The following is a 13,454-nucleotide window of genomic DNA, read 5'->3' as shown; positions in this document are numbered from 1 at the left end:
TGGTAGTATATTGTCAAATGATCTTACAAAACCAGTTAATCATTTATATGAAGTATAGTTGTAGCTGTGCTGGACCTAGGATATTAGAGAGACAAGGTGTGTAATTGGACTAACTTCTTTGTGTGGCTCAGAAGCTTATTTTTCTCCCCAACAGAAGTTGGTCCAATAAAAGATATTACCTCATCTACCTTGAATTAGTTCACTGTTTGGTAGTCTATCAGGCAGAGTCTGGCAGTGACGTAGTATTAAGCTTCAAACTAAGTTAAAAATCTATAAAGTTGTTGAGTTGTACAGCTTCTTGTTTGGGTGTAAGATCTGGACCTGCTACAGGTATCACATTAAACTTCTAGATAAGTTCCATTTACAACATTTGCGTGCCATACTCTGCATTAAATAGTAGGATAAAGTTACCAGTTAGGAGGTTCTGGAACATAGTCACTCCACAGGGACAGAATCCACACTTATTGCATCACAGTTATGCTGGGCTGGTCACGTGCTGAGGAGGGATGATACCTGGATGCCAAAGCAGTTGCTGTATAGAGAACTGAAAGTGAGCAACTGGATATTAGGCTGCCAGAAGAAATGCTTCCAGAACACACTGAAGCTGAAGCATAACTCGAAACAGTGCAATATTGATGTTGACAGTTGGGTGTCGTCAGCAGCAGAGTGACTACTGCTTGTCAGTGTAGTCTATGATGATTTTACCAGTTCGAGATTAACTGCCATATGTATCTAGAGGCCCAAAGGCTGAGTCATTGTGACACTGGGCAGCCCTGTATTCATGCCCAACACACTATTGCAATAATCTTTGTACAAAATATGTCTTGTGAGGTATCATTTGAAAACTAATAACTCGCTGAGTATTAATATTTGTACATTATATATGTAAGTGATAGTATTAAGAGTTATGGACATATACTAGAATTATGACTAAAGTGTGTGTTTAGACCAAACATTTCAGGGGGAGTTGATAAACAGGTCTGCCTTAGACAAAGGAATGTGTATTAGATTCTCTGACCAGTCTGATCTTCAGGCAAAAGACAATGAAGGTGCATTTTTACATATTAGGTAAACAAAGCTATTAAGTGGGGAAAGAAAGAGCATGGAGCTTCCTTCACCAGCAGACACCACGGTGCTTTCTTCACAGTTTGAATAAACTTTACTTTTGAGGGGCAACCATCAGAAGAATCCATTTCAAAGGTTCACTGGTCTATAAAGATGAGGAGTTCTGAACCTCAAGTGATAAGCAATTGAATCAACTAATTGAATACACCATTACTGCATTATAAGCGTATACAGAATGAGGTCGTTTATGAAAGCTAATGACACACACTGGCAATTCATATCACTGTGAAATATATGTATTAACAGTATATGAGGAAATTTGGACATTTAATGATATTATGCTTTAAAGTCTGTGGCCAAACAGGGAAAAACAGATTTCCTCCCAGACAGGAGAGAAGGCAGCTATTTACCTGTCTCCTACATAAATTAAGCATTGTGGAATCAAAACAATGGAAGCTCCATTTACATAGAGGGGGATGGGAAGCTCACAAAAGGGAAGAACAGCATGAGGTCATCCTGCCTCTTGAAACAGGGTTGCTGAACTTTGGAAGATAGAAACAAGGACAGAAGCCATATTTGGCATTCATCACTAGACAGACAGAAAGGAACAGAGCTTTTGCTAGCTGAGAAAATGGGTCCTTTAACCAAAGTGGTGGGGAAGGATTGTAGTCTCTGGAAACTGAATATAGGTGAGATGCCATCTGGAACAAAGCCTGTACCTTGCTAGATTGAATTTTAGACTTTTAGATGCGTATTTCCACTTTTATTTGCTTGTAACCATTTTTAACTTTATTCCTTTTTCATGGCATCATTTAACCTATGTCCTATTATTAATAAATTTGTTTATTTTTACTATAAGCCAACTCAGCGCTGTGTTTAAATGGAAGGGTATATTCACCTCAGTAAAGTTAAAAAGCTGTAATTCGCTTTTGGGTCTTTAGAGGAACAAATGAACCTTGTGATTTCTTTGAACTGCCCAGGAAAGGACTGGACTTTATAGAGCACATGCAGTTTTGGAAAAAGTTGGGACTGGGTCTGGTTGGGGTCACCCTGCAAGTACTAACCAAGACTGGTGGAAGCCAGAGTAGGACTGTAGATGAGAGCTGGAGTCAGAGCTGCTGAACTAGGCTTGATTAGCGTGTGCGTGCGTGTGCGCACGCACGTACACACACACACACACACACACAGTGTGACCTGCATGCTTGTAGGCTGGTTGTGAGCATCCCAGCTCAGGAGCTACAGCAGCAAAGCATGGTGAGGCATCCAAGGTTGCAGGACAGATGGTGACACACTCTGTCACTGGTCTGGAGTGCACCCTGAGCCCCTGTAACAGTCAAATGACACTCTGGTGATTAATATAATTATGACATATATGTATGTGACGGTGTTCCCCAGAATCACCCTGAACTGTGGGGCCGCTGAGCCCTCCAGACCCATCAACCTGGGCTGTCTCTCACACTGTGGTGCTAATGTCACGCTACAAGCTCTGAAAGGCATTTCACTTACACAGACATCCACAGGCAGGAGCACACCCAGCTGAGTTACATGAATGATCTCCCAGCCATCAATAGGGAGGCATCAGCCAATTCCCCCAGCTCCAGCCCTGCACCTCAGAACTGTACCCTCTTGCACTAGTCAGAAGTGCAGATTCCCAAAGTGCTTTAACCAAAACCACACTGTTTTAGGTAAAATATAAGGTTGATTTATTAACTACAGAAAGATAGGTTTTAAGTTATTATAAGTAGCAGGCGTAGAGACCAAAACTGGTTACCTAAGAAATAAAAATAAATTTGAAGTCTAAATTCTAACTTAAACAGACTAAGCAAGATTTGAATCAGTTTCTCACCCTAACAGATGGTATAAGCAGCTTGCAGTTCCTCAATACACAGACTTGACTCCCTTCTAGCCTGGGATCAACTCCCCAGTTCAAAGTATTTTTCTTCCAGATGATCTTCCAGGTGTTGGAGAAGGGTGGGAGGAGGAAGAGGCCAAGTGAAGATGTCACTGTCTCTCTTTTTATACTTTCTTTCAGCTGCTTGCTGTGACATGGGGGTTAGGCAGTCTCCGCTGGTCAGGCAGTCACTATTGCCTACTTGCCTTCTCTCAGAAGTCTCTGGGTTGGCCATTGGGAGAGTGGATTCCCTTTAATGGGCCATTAGCACATGTCTGGCTGGTCCTTTGTTGCAACTGAAAGGTAGGCTGTTGGTGTCTCCCAACCTCACAACATATTTCAGTAACACACACATAGCAAAGCTTCATAACTTCACATACAATGGTAGGCCATACAATCCAACACGATATTAATGTTCAACAGATCAAGCCTTTTAAAATGATACCTCACAAGGCATGTCTTGTACAGACCATTTCATAATCATATGGCAGTGGTGAATGTGGAGGTTCCAGGGTGCTATTTTGAGGTACAGTGTCTTAACACTATATGAGGAAATATGGATGCTTAATGATATTATGCTTTAATGTTTGTGGCCAAACAGGGAGGTTCTGAAATGTAGTCACTCCACAGAGACTGAAGGCATGCTTATCACACCACGGTTATGCTGGGCTGATCATCTGTTGAGGGTGGATGACACCAGAATGCCAAAACGATTACTGTAAGGCAAACAAAGTGGGCAACTGCATAGGCGGTGGCCGGAAGAAATGCTTCAAGGACACACTGAAGCATAATTTGAAACAGGGCAACATTGATGTTGACAGCTGGTGAGCAGTAGTCAGTGATGGGGTCACCAGTTCAAGATTAACCATTTGGATCTTGAGGCATAGAGGTTGAGTTGCAAACATTGGTGGACTCAGCAGCACAGACTGTAATCCCTTCTTTGGCATCAACCTATCTGTGCATTTCATGCGGAAAGGACTGCCACTTGTGCATCAATCTTTTTAGCTACAACTGTGCTCACAAGACATAATACTGTCATCACCACCATTTTCAGTTATGAAGGGCAACAACTGGACTGAGATCACCACATTTATTTCATGTAAGTCATCTTTCTTTATTTAAAACAAGAATGAATTTCTTACTGGTCAAAGTTGCCCTTCCTCCAGCTCATAACCACTAATTTCCTGAATGTGCTGGGTTGAGAATGTGCCCTCTGCCCCAAGAATGAGGAAGAAACAGAACAGAAGTCACAAACTCTTACCAGCTAGAGAAGTGGGGAATGAAGTTAGCAGCAGCCAACTCTAACATGGCAACTTTGGGCAGCTTACCTTTTGCCAGATTTAAAAGGCCAGGGGATAAATACCTACTTATGGGCAACTCTCTAAGAAGGCACAAAGGAAACTACTGGGAAAGAGATTGTGTCTGCCTTTTTTTGATTTACCACCAGAGCTGTGTGAATAGTGGATGTTTTGGTTCACTGGAAATTCTGCAAAGTACAAAAAAATTATCTGTTAGGTCATATGAGGGGTGTCTACCCCACACAGGATTGAAAGGGATTAAGATGGTCAGGGAAGCCTATTAACTCCATAGGCTGCACCTGGAGGGCAAGCCAGGGAGCAGGGAACTAATTGAAAGCAGGTTCAGCTGTGCAGGAACAGGAGGGGCCTGTATAAAGCCCAGGAGTTGTGAGTAGTAGAGGCACTACTGGGAAAGACCGCAGGAAGCAGTGACTTCCTGGGAGGAGGGTTTTGAGCTGGTGCATCCAGAAAGTGGAAGGGAGCCAGAGTCCAGGGAAGGAGTAGTGAGGGCAGAGAGTGGAAAGCCAAGAGCTGCTGCATTGTGGGTCCCTGGACTGAAGAGGGCCATCAACCCAGAGCAGAGGGTGGGGCTGGGTTCCCCTGCCAGCTGCTGCAGGAGTGGCACCACAGGGCAGTGAGAGCGAAGACTGTCTGGGACTGCGAGGGAGAAGGGACTTTGCCCCCCTGGAACGGGGAACACTGAGTGACCAGGCCAGACGGCTGAGTCATGAAGGGGATGCTGCGGTTCCTGGAGCAAGAGAGGGGCTATAGGCTAGAGGGATAGACAAAGTGCTGGTGTGCACACTGTGGAAGGGGGTGTTGGTCTCAAGAGGTGATTGAGGAGGAGCTGCCAGACCAGCAGTCAGAGGTGTGCTCTGTTACAGGTCAAATCAAAGATTTTATTTTGAACCTTTTTTTTTAATTTTTAAAAATAAAATTAAAGGAAATTTTGAAATGAGAAGTTGTTTCAAATCAGCACATTTAATTTCAAAAATGTCAAAATCAAACATTTTATTTTCTGAATTCTTAAAACAATTGGAACAATTTGGTGAAATCAATGTGAATTTGCAAAAATGTTTCACTGCCACCAAATTACCAACTTCTTTTGCACAAAAAAAATGTTGGTTGAAAAACTTCATCCAGCTCTCTTAACCACTGTACTCTCCTAGCAGGCTGGTTCATAATTGTCCACTGGGGAGTTCTTTGTACTTTTGTCTGAAGCATTTTGGACTGACTGCTGTTGGAGTGAAGATACTGGACTAGATGTACCACTCATCTGATTTACTGTACAGTTCCTATATTCTTATATGCGCAGTAATAGCTCAAGCTCTAAGCCTGTGAAGGAGCATTAGTGGGCTCTCTCCCTTCAGTCATTTTGCTTCTTTCTGTGCAGCTCTTAAGTCTGTCTCTCCAGCCCTTCCTGTCTCACCCTACTGCAGATTTGGTTGCTTGTGGCTGGTAGGCAAAGAGAAATGCAACATATGTGGGTATGTGCAGTTGCCGATTTATCTGTGCTGCATGCCACATGAGTCATGCTTTTTTGGGAAGTGGGGAAAGGGAGGCAGTAAGGAATGCCAATAACCTTGATTTGCCTGATCTTTACATCTTCTTTATCCTTTGGCTTGGTTTTCATCGCACAACAGCCATGGCGTTGAATGCAGATAGAATAATGATCAGTCCAATCCAGACAGTCATTTCATGATAAGTCAGGGTGCAGATTTTACAATCCAGGTATTAGTGTGTGTGTGTGTGTGTGTGTGTGTTTAAAATCTTCTTTAACTTAAAATCACCAATATAAGCTTTCTGAAAACTAAAATAAACCTAAATTGCTCCAGGACTCAGATCTTGTTTGCCAAATGCTAAGCTGGAGTGACGTGCTATAGCTTTGTAATAACTATATATAGTGTGTGTTTGTGAAGGAAAGGCAGATGGCCCTTAAGGATAGCTCTGCTATCATAAAATATTAACAATGGAGCATTTCACTCAGGGATCTCAAAGCACTTTACAAACATTGAGCTAGATAGCGCCTACCCCTTGCATGGGTTTGATGAGGGAAGGTGTGAGGGCCCTTTCCCACTTTGCACCCAGCCATGTAAGAGTAAAGCACAGTCACCATCCCTACGCTCAGGGGAGTGCAGGACTGCTCTACTTGGCTGGTGAAAAGTTGCTGCCTTGACAAGGTGGGGTGGGCCCATTAGCAGTGCCCCTCGCAGCAACCAACGGAGCTGGCTACTGAGGAGAGACAAGTGTGCTGCTGCACTGCCCCAAAAGGTAGAGCAACGTACACATTCTGCTTTCTGCCAGGAGCTCTGGGAGGGGTTGTGCTGCCTGTGAGTCACAATTGCTCCCCAAACTGTCTTTGTGATGATGCAGCTGGGTGAGCAAATACCTCATTAGCCAGTATACAATTAGTGCACACCTACTTTTGTGTATCATCAGTTTCCTGGGGAAAAGTGGGCATGTCAAATCAGACTAGGACAGAAAAGGTAGCCGATTTTTAGCTTTGTTGCCTGGGCCCTGATAATGTCCTGGAACTCTTCTATATATTGCCAGGAACTGAGGTGGTTGGAGTGACCGTTTACTCATCCCCTACTGAATGCCCAGAGACACTGTTGTACTTAAATGCAAGTTTTGCATTTTTATCTCCTTTGTGGTGGATGGAAGAGGCTATTCTAGTTATCTCCCTTGTGCCATGGGAGGGATGCAGTTTGCTTCACAAACACAAAACTGATGCTGACTAAGCCCAGGCAGCCTATTGATGTTGAAGCTTGTGAGACCGATAGAAGCCTTTGCTTGAACAAACAGGGTCCCTTAGAGCAATCCCTTCCTGAGCAAGTTCAGGCTTTGGGGCCTACTGACAACAACCACTTGAGGGTCTCCAAACAGTCCCAAGTGCTCAAAGCTTGCTCAAGTGGCTGAGTCCATCCGTCCTTCTCAGTCTTCATCAGTGTCCTTGGGATAACATCATTCACCATGCTAAGCATCTGTCAGCTAACTTGGGGCCTGGCATTGCAAACCCAAGCTGTCTCCTTGCAAGCAGTGGGCCTGTTTGCAGGAGTCAGGGTTTGTTGGCTTGGGCCCTTATGTGATATATCTTCTCATGCATCATGAACACCGGGCACGTTATCAAGGCATATTCCTCTTTTCTTCAATAACCCTTTCATTTCTTTCTGAATGCCCACCCTTCTGCTTTGCTACCTGGCTCCACCTCTCATGCACTTGTGTACTGCCAGTACCTCCTATGCAGGCAGCCAGCCCTGGGTGCCTTCCAGCAATGGTTCCTTTCCTTCTCTTTGCTTGTCCATTCATTCAACAGGTATATTTATTAGATCGCATACCTGCCATGCAGCATTACACCAGTTAGTCTAGAGAGGGTTGTGTCCTGTCTGTCTGACCAGCCATTTGTTTAACATGGTTTCAAAAGGCTGCCCATACGAGCCTGCTAGACAGTAAATGTATTTTTTCAAAGGATCAATTTTGATAGTACTGTACAACTGCTAATGAATGTTAGGGCATCATTTAGGGACTAGAACAAACTAAGCTCCACCTGCAGTAAAGATGCAGGGGTTGGCAGATAGCCAACAGAAAAGGAAAAAGGAAGGTCCCTTGAAAAAATCATTCTTTGGCTACATCTGCACTTGAAGCTGGGGGTCTGATTCCCAGCTCACGTAGATGAACCTGTGCTAGTGCTGCTTGAGCTGCTGTGCTAAAACAGTGGTGAAGCTAAGGTAGCTACCCTGCTATTTTAAAGCACTCGCTCAAACAGAGCGAGTGAGCACACGGCTACACAAGCTGGGAATTACCCGCCACCAGCTCCGAGTGTAGACCTGGCCTTCGTTCAGAACTTCCAGCTTGTGGCTCACATCCAACCTGTGTCATTTCCATGGCAAAGTCAGAGAGAGCTGGAAAGATGTTCTTGAAGATTTCATTTCCATGTCTAGATTGTTATTCACCCATTTCTGTGATGTGTTGAACTTGTCAGGCACTGCTGCTGTTGTGGACTTACAGCCTCTAGTTTGAATATACCTGACCCAAAAGCTTTGTTTCATTTTTTTTAATGAAAAGTTGGGGGCAGAGCTAAGAACTTTGATCAAACTCCTAAAAACGCCAGTCTTCTGATACTAGGGAATACCACAGCATTGAAGACAATGAATGAAAGCAAATAATTCGCAAGATACCAATTAGGTCTAGTGAAAATAGGACACTGTGTGTGAATTTTTAATGAAAATGTTGTCCCTTTTTTGTTGAAATGTTTCAAAATTTGAAATTTTTCACTAGCCCTCGTACCACTCTAACACCTTCCACATTCACACGCATACATTCATGGACCCACAACCACACAATTAAGTCCTTTTAAAAACAAATACATTTTCCATCCACCAGACCATTTGAAAATTCACCCGCCCCCCCACTACCCGGAAACATGTTACATTTCCCCCCTACCTTCAGAAATTGAATGTGCAAATGATTCATGCGCAAGTATGTAGGTGGCCCCTAAAGGTAAATGCATGTACATGTTTTCCAAACCAAAAATGTGCGTCTGTTTAAAAGCAGCATAAATGAGCCTCCACACAGCTCTCTGGAGACCTTTATACAATACTGTTATTCTTCCAACCAACATGCCAAGCCAAGTCCTCGGGGTGAAAGGTGCAAGGAAGGTTTAGAACAGAATAGTTTGGCAGAAATCTGGAGGGATGGGGAGATGTTCAGTTATGGGCCGCCGAGGGAAATGGAGAGCTCTTGATGGTGAATGGTGCAAAGCTGAGAATGGGAGATTAATTTTACCATGTGATGCGATGAATCACTAAACATGGAGGTAGTGTGTGGCAAATCCACCCCAACAACAGTGACTGCACAATCCACAGCTGGATCATTTGGGAATGTTTATCTTTCTTCTTCCTTTTATTGTTTTTCTAATAGTGAGGCACCAAGCCAAACTTCCTTTTTGGGGTCAGACCCACCTCCGTATGGCCCTTTATGCACTCTGGAGATGCACATGGGTGTGTTTGGAGAGCTCTCACTGGTTATGTCATTTTGAGAACAGGATGGGGGAAAGTCTACTTCTTGCACTAAACACAGAGTCCTTCCGTTCTTGGTGTGAAGGGTGCGGGCAGGGTTAGGAAAAGGCTATAGCTAGCTGAAATCCGCCCCCATTTTCTGGAACAATAGAAGGCCTAGTCTGAATTGGAACCACTGTGGTTCTATTGCCCATGGAACGGGGCAGGATTTAATGCCCAGGCAACAAGTGCAAACTCCTGTACATGGAAGCCCAGCTACATGGAGTCTCCCTGTGCAGCTGCACTCAGCAGCAATTTGGGGTGGGGCAAGTAGAGTGACCAGATAGGAAGTGTGAAAAATCGGGACAGAGGGTGGGAGGCAATAGGCACCTATATAAGAAAAAGCCCCAAATATTAGGACTGTCCCTATAAAATCGGGACATCTGGTCACCCTGGGGCAACACCACTGGTTCTGCTTCTACTGTATGAATCCACTGGACATTAGCCCACATGCAAAGGAAGACCACAAGGCCGCAGAGGCCATTATTCCAGCTCTGTGGGCTGGTGTAGAAGCCGCAGAGTGGCTCCTTGGCTGCTTCAGCATCAGGGCGAAGAACGTGGCTGTTGCTTGGGCCCTAAGAAAAGGATTTGCCCCATTATCAGCTAAGAAGGCAGAATGCTGCTGTCTTAGAACTGTTAGCTAGTGACTCAGGCTACAGAGCCAGCTGGCCTTGCGTAACGCTGTCAGGTCAGGATTGCCAGCCGTAGTTTTGCCCTTTGGCACTGCAACAGAATGAGCCCTCTGTAGAAGTCCGTTTGTTTGATTAAGGAATACAGTTCCTCTGTGTGGCTCCGGAGATGGAAAGACAAAACTCAAACTGTTAAAAACTGTGAAGTTTTTCAGGCCACAAGAGGCTGAAGTTCTCAGACTTCCCCCTTTCAAGTTGTAGTTCAGCATAATTGTTAGTAAATGATCAGCAATGCCTTTAAAAGCAAGCAAGTGGAAGGAACTAGGAAGGAAATGTTTATGTATGTACCACTGCACTGCATACAAAATGAACTGAGTGAAGAAAGTGGTTTCATAGAAAACATAACCTCAGTTAACTTTTAACATAAGGGACAGCTTTGGTGAAGCAGTTTCATTGAGCCATGAAATACTGCATATTGTTACATGCCAATCTCATAGAACTACTGGAAACAGTAGGGCTAGGAGTAGGATTTGATTTAGCAACATGGTGTGCCTCTCCCTCAGCTCCTTCCCATAAATATATCAAGGGCACAGGCAGAAAACCAGGGAGTAGAGTAAGGATGGGGTCTCCGCAGCAGGGCTAATAAAGATTTGGAAACATTCTAGTGGCTGTCAATAAAAGACACAACCACTCGATGCCTAGCGCATTTTGGAGTGAATGCTGATTGATGCCATTGTGTTTGGCAGCTGCACCTTGCATTGTTGTTCCTCCATTGCTCACCTGTGCATGGCATTGGGCACATTGAGTCCCTAAATGCCAAAGGGATCTTCATAGCCCAGAACTCTCCCTGCTCACCCCGACTTGCCCTGCCTCTTGTCATCCCCTTCTGCAGTCCCACTTCCCCCATTTGTAATCTGCGGGCAAGCAGCCAAATTCCCAAAGCTGAATGCTGGCCTCCGATTCCAGCTCTGTAATGTCTACTCCTGTCGCCTGGCTTCCCCGCAGAGTGACGTCATTCCACAGTGGCAGAAAGGAAAATACCCCATTAGTTGATGTTATGCCAGAATGTCTTTTACTGATTTGAGATGGGACAGGGCTGCTCTGCTGCCTCTAAACAGCATACGTGAATGTCTTGCTTGTGAAAGGTGAGAGACTGGCAGCCCTGGAAACTGAAGCCCTTGTTTTACTCACAGAACAGGTGCAGTCGGGCAAAGGTGAAGCAAACTCCACTAATATGTGTCAGACCTGATGGAGGAACCAACTCTAGGGAAAAATAAAGTCATTCCGCATCAGTGATCCATGACCACTCCGCTAAAGCTGCCAGAAACAATGCCAATTACTGCTGGTGGTTTATGTGATCTGGCTACCTGTCCATTGGAAACTAGACGGAGACCATCTACTCACTGCACACAGGCCACCAAACAGCGATCTGCTTTCTATAATTTGTGGTCATGAGTTGCAGTACCCCTATGGGATGGATTTAAACTGATCTACTGTAGGAGGTGAAGGGTTCCACATCCCTAACCAGGTCCCTGCATCATCCAGTGTTACAAACCCTTATTAGCCTTAGATAACATGTAGGTTTTTATGTCTATGGCACCCCCCCAACTGTGTAGGTTTTTATGTCTATGGCACCCCGCTGTGATGATAGTAGTCTTACAGAATTACCAACTGTGTACATTACACATAAGGATTACTTAACCTCACTCACCACCAAAATGCACCCACAGCTGGGCTGTGATGCAGCAGCCATTACAGACGGCACCAGACATGCTACACAACAGGATGGGAAGAATGCAGGGAAAAGAGACAAACCTTTTAGAGGTAAGGAGCAGGGTATAATTACACTGCATTGTTTAAACTAGAGCTCAGACTCAGGGTTGTGCCTCCTACCCCCACCTCCATCCACACACAAATCGGTCTGACTCGGGTCAGCAAGAACTCAAGATCTAGGTCCTAGGTCCCATCCAGGGGGTGGATCTGAATCTCAGATCCAAGTCCTGTCATTTTGCTGTGTGGCCACAGCTCAAGCTGCAGGCCTGAGTCAGAAGGTTTGTGTACTGAGGTATAGATGCATTAGCACGGTTATGAGACCCAGGTCCGGCAATTGTAAACCCAGGTTTACAATGCAGTGTGGATGCTCACTTGGAAACACTGAGTTCATGAGTGTGGGTACCACAGCCTCAGGTTTACAATGCAGCATATCCATCCCCTCTCTGCCCAGCGAAGCGCTTTTAAAGTGGGCAGACTGAGAGCACTCAAGGTGGTTGTCCTAGGAAAGGGAGGCAAGAAAGGAGAAATCTTCAGGGATGATGTTGCTTGGAAGCCCATTGATGACAGTCAGCACTGGAAACTGCTGAAGAAATCTGCAGCAATGGAGCCCAGGGCACTGCTATTCTTTGCTATATGGTCAGTGCCACTCAGCATGGGGAAGCTGCTGGGCCTACAGTGTGGTGGTGTGTGGGCAAGGAAAGGCAGGGCAAGGCTGAGGGGTAGCTGGGGCCAATGGGATGTTGTAACTATATAAAAAGGGAATACCTGACAGGTGTGTTACTCGTCTTCTTAACTCCTTGGGGCAGGGACCATGTTTACACTTACGTTTGTCCTGAGTCTATTGCAACAGGGCACCAATCCTGATCAAGACCTTTGGATGCTACTGAAATGTAAGTGTAACCCTTAGATAAGTATTAATTTATCATAAATCCTTAGATAAAGACTCTGCTAATGACAAACGTTAGCTGAAAGAGTGTAAGAATCCCTGGGAACACACTAACTTGAGATTTAGGGTCAAATTCTCCTTTCCATTATACCAGTGCCACTTCCCTGAAGGTAATCTTCACTGTGGGGACGGAGAAGAGTCTTTGTCTGCAGACTACACTGCCACCCTGATGGATGTGCAAGTATCTAAAAGATACTGTAGAGTCATTTACTTCTGTGTTACTTCTGAGACTCGGACTATGAGACTTTTGCCTTTTCCTCCCTCAACACGTTTAACTTTTGACCTATGTCAGCTGTCAGATTAGAATGAGTTTAGTCACATCAGTCTGGGCAGGAATTAAAGCCAAGCCCTGGAGGTGAAAGAGCAGAGCCTTAAAGAGATCACCTTAATTGACTGGGCCTCTTAATCCTCCTGTTCTTGTACATTAATCCAAATGCCTTGAGTTCTTCTTTTTAACCTGCTTTTTAAAGCCAAAGGAGTTATATTTTTATACAACAAAGCTGAGCGAAGAAGGCAAATGTGACCTTAGCCCTTCTAAAGAGGGGGCTTTAAGACATTTTGAATGCTGGTCTTTATTCCGGTCACTCCTCGGCAGTGTAATAGCTGCAAAGTATCAGCCAGATCCTCCTTAACCTGAAACCTGTCAGTGATGTTTTGCAGAAGAGTGCTGGTGTTTGACATTCCATTTGCAGTTTCCATTTATGTTCTTAGTGTCCTGATAACCCGGATACTTGAAACAAGCACAAAGAGATCACAGTTTAGAACATGCTAAATTTATCATTGAAGGAGTCTTGT

At 44.6% G+C, this 13,454-nt stretch overlaps 1 long non-coding RNA gene across 2 annotated transcripts; it reads left to right on the top strand.

The window, feature by feature from the left end:
* The first annotated feature begins 542 nt into the window (after positions 1-542).
* On the top strand, positions 543-12,341 carry LOC123362811. Of its 2 annotated transcripts, none has more exons than XR_006576582.1 (3): positions 543-679; positions 3,558-4,055; positions 11,139-12,341. It is a non-coding gene; the product is annotated as an uncharacterized LOC123362811 (long non-coding RNA). The 2 variants fall into 2 exon arrangements; XR_006576581.1 differs by having other exon boundaries at positions 11,134-12,341.
* Positions 12,342-13,454: the final 1,113 nt, after the last annotated feature.

Source organism: Mauremys mutica, chromosome 2 (genome assembly GCF_020497125.1).
Source record: "Mauremys mutica isolate MM-2020 ecotype Southern chromosome 2, ASM2049712v1, whole genome shotgun sequence".
Classification (NCBI taxonomy): domain Eukaryota; kingdom Metazoa; phylum Chordata; order Testudines; family Geoemydidae; genus Mauremys; species Mauremys mutica.
Note: the sequence above shows the minus strand (reverse complement) of the source record. Positions and strands in the feature narration are given on the sequence as shown.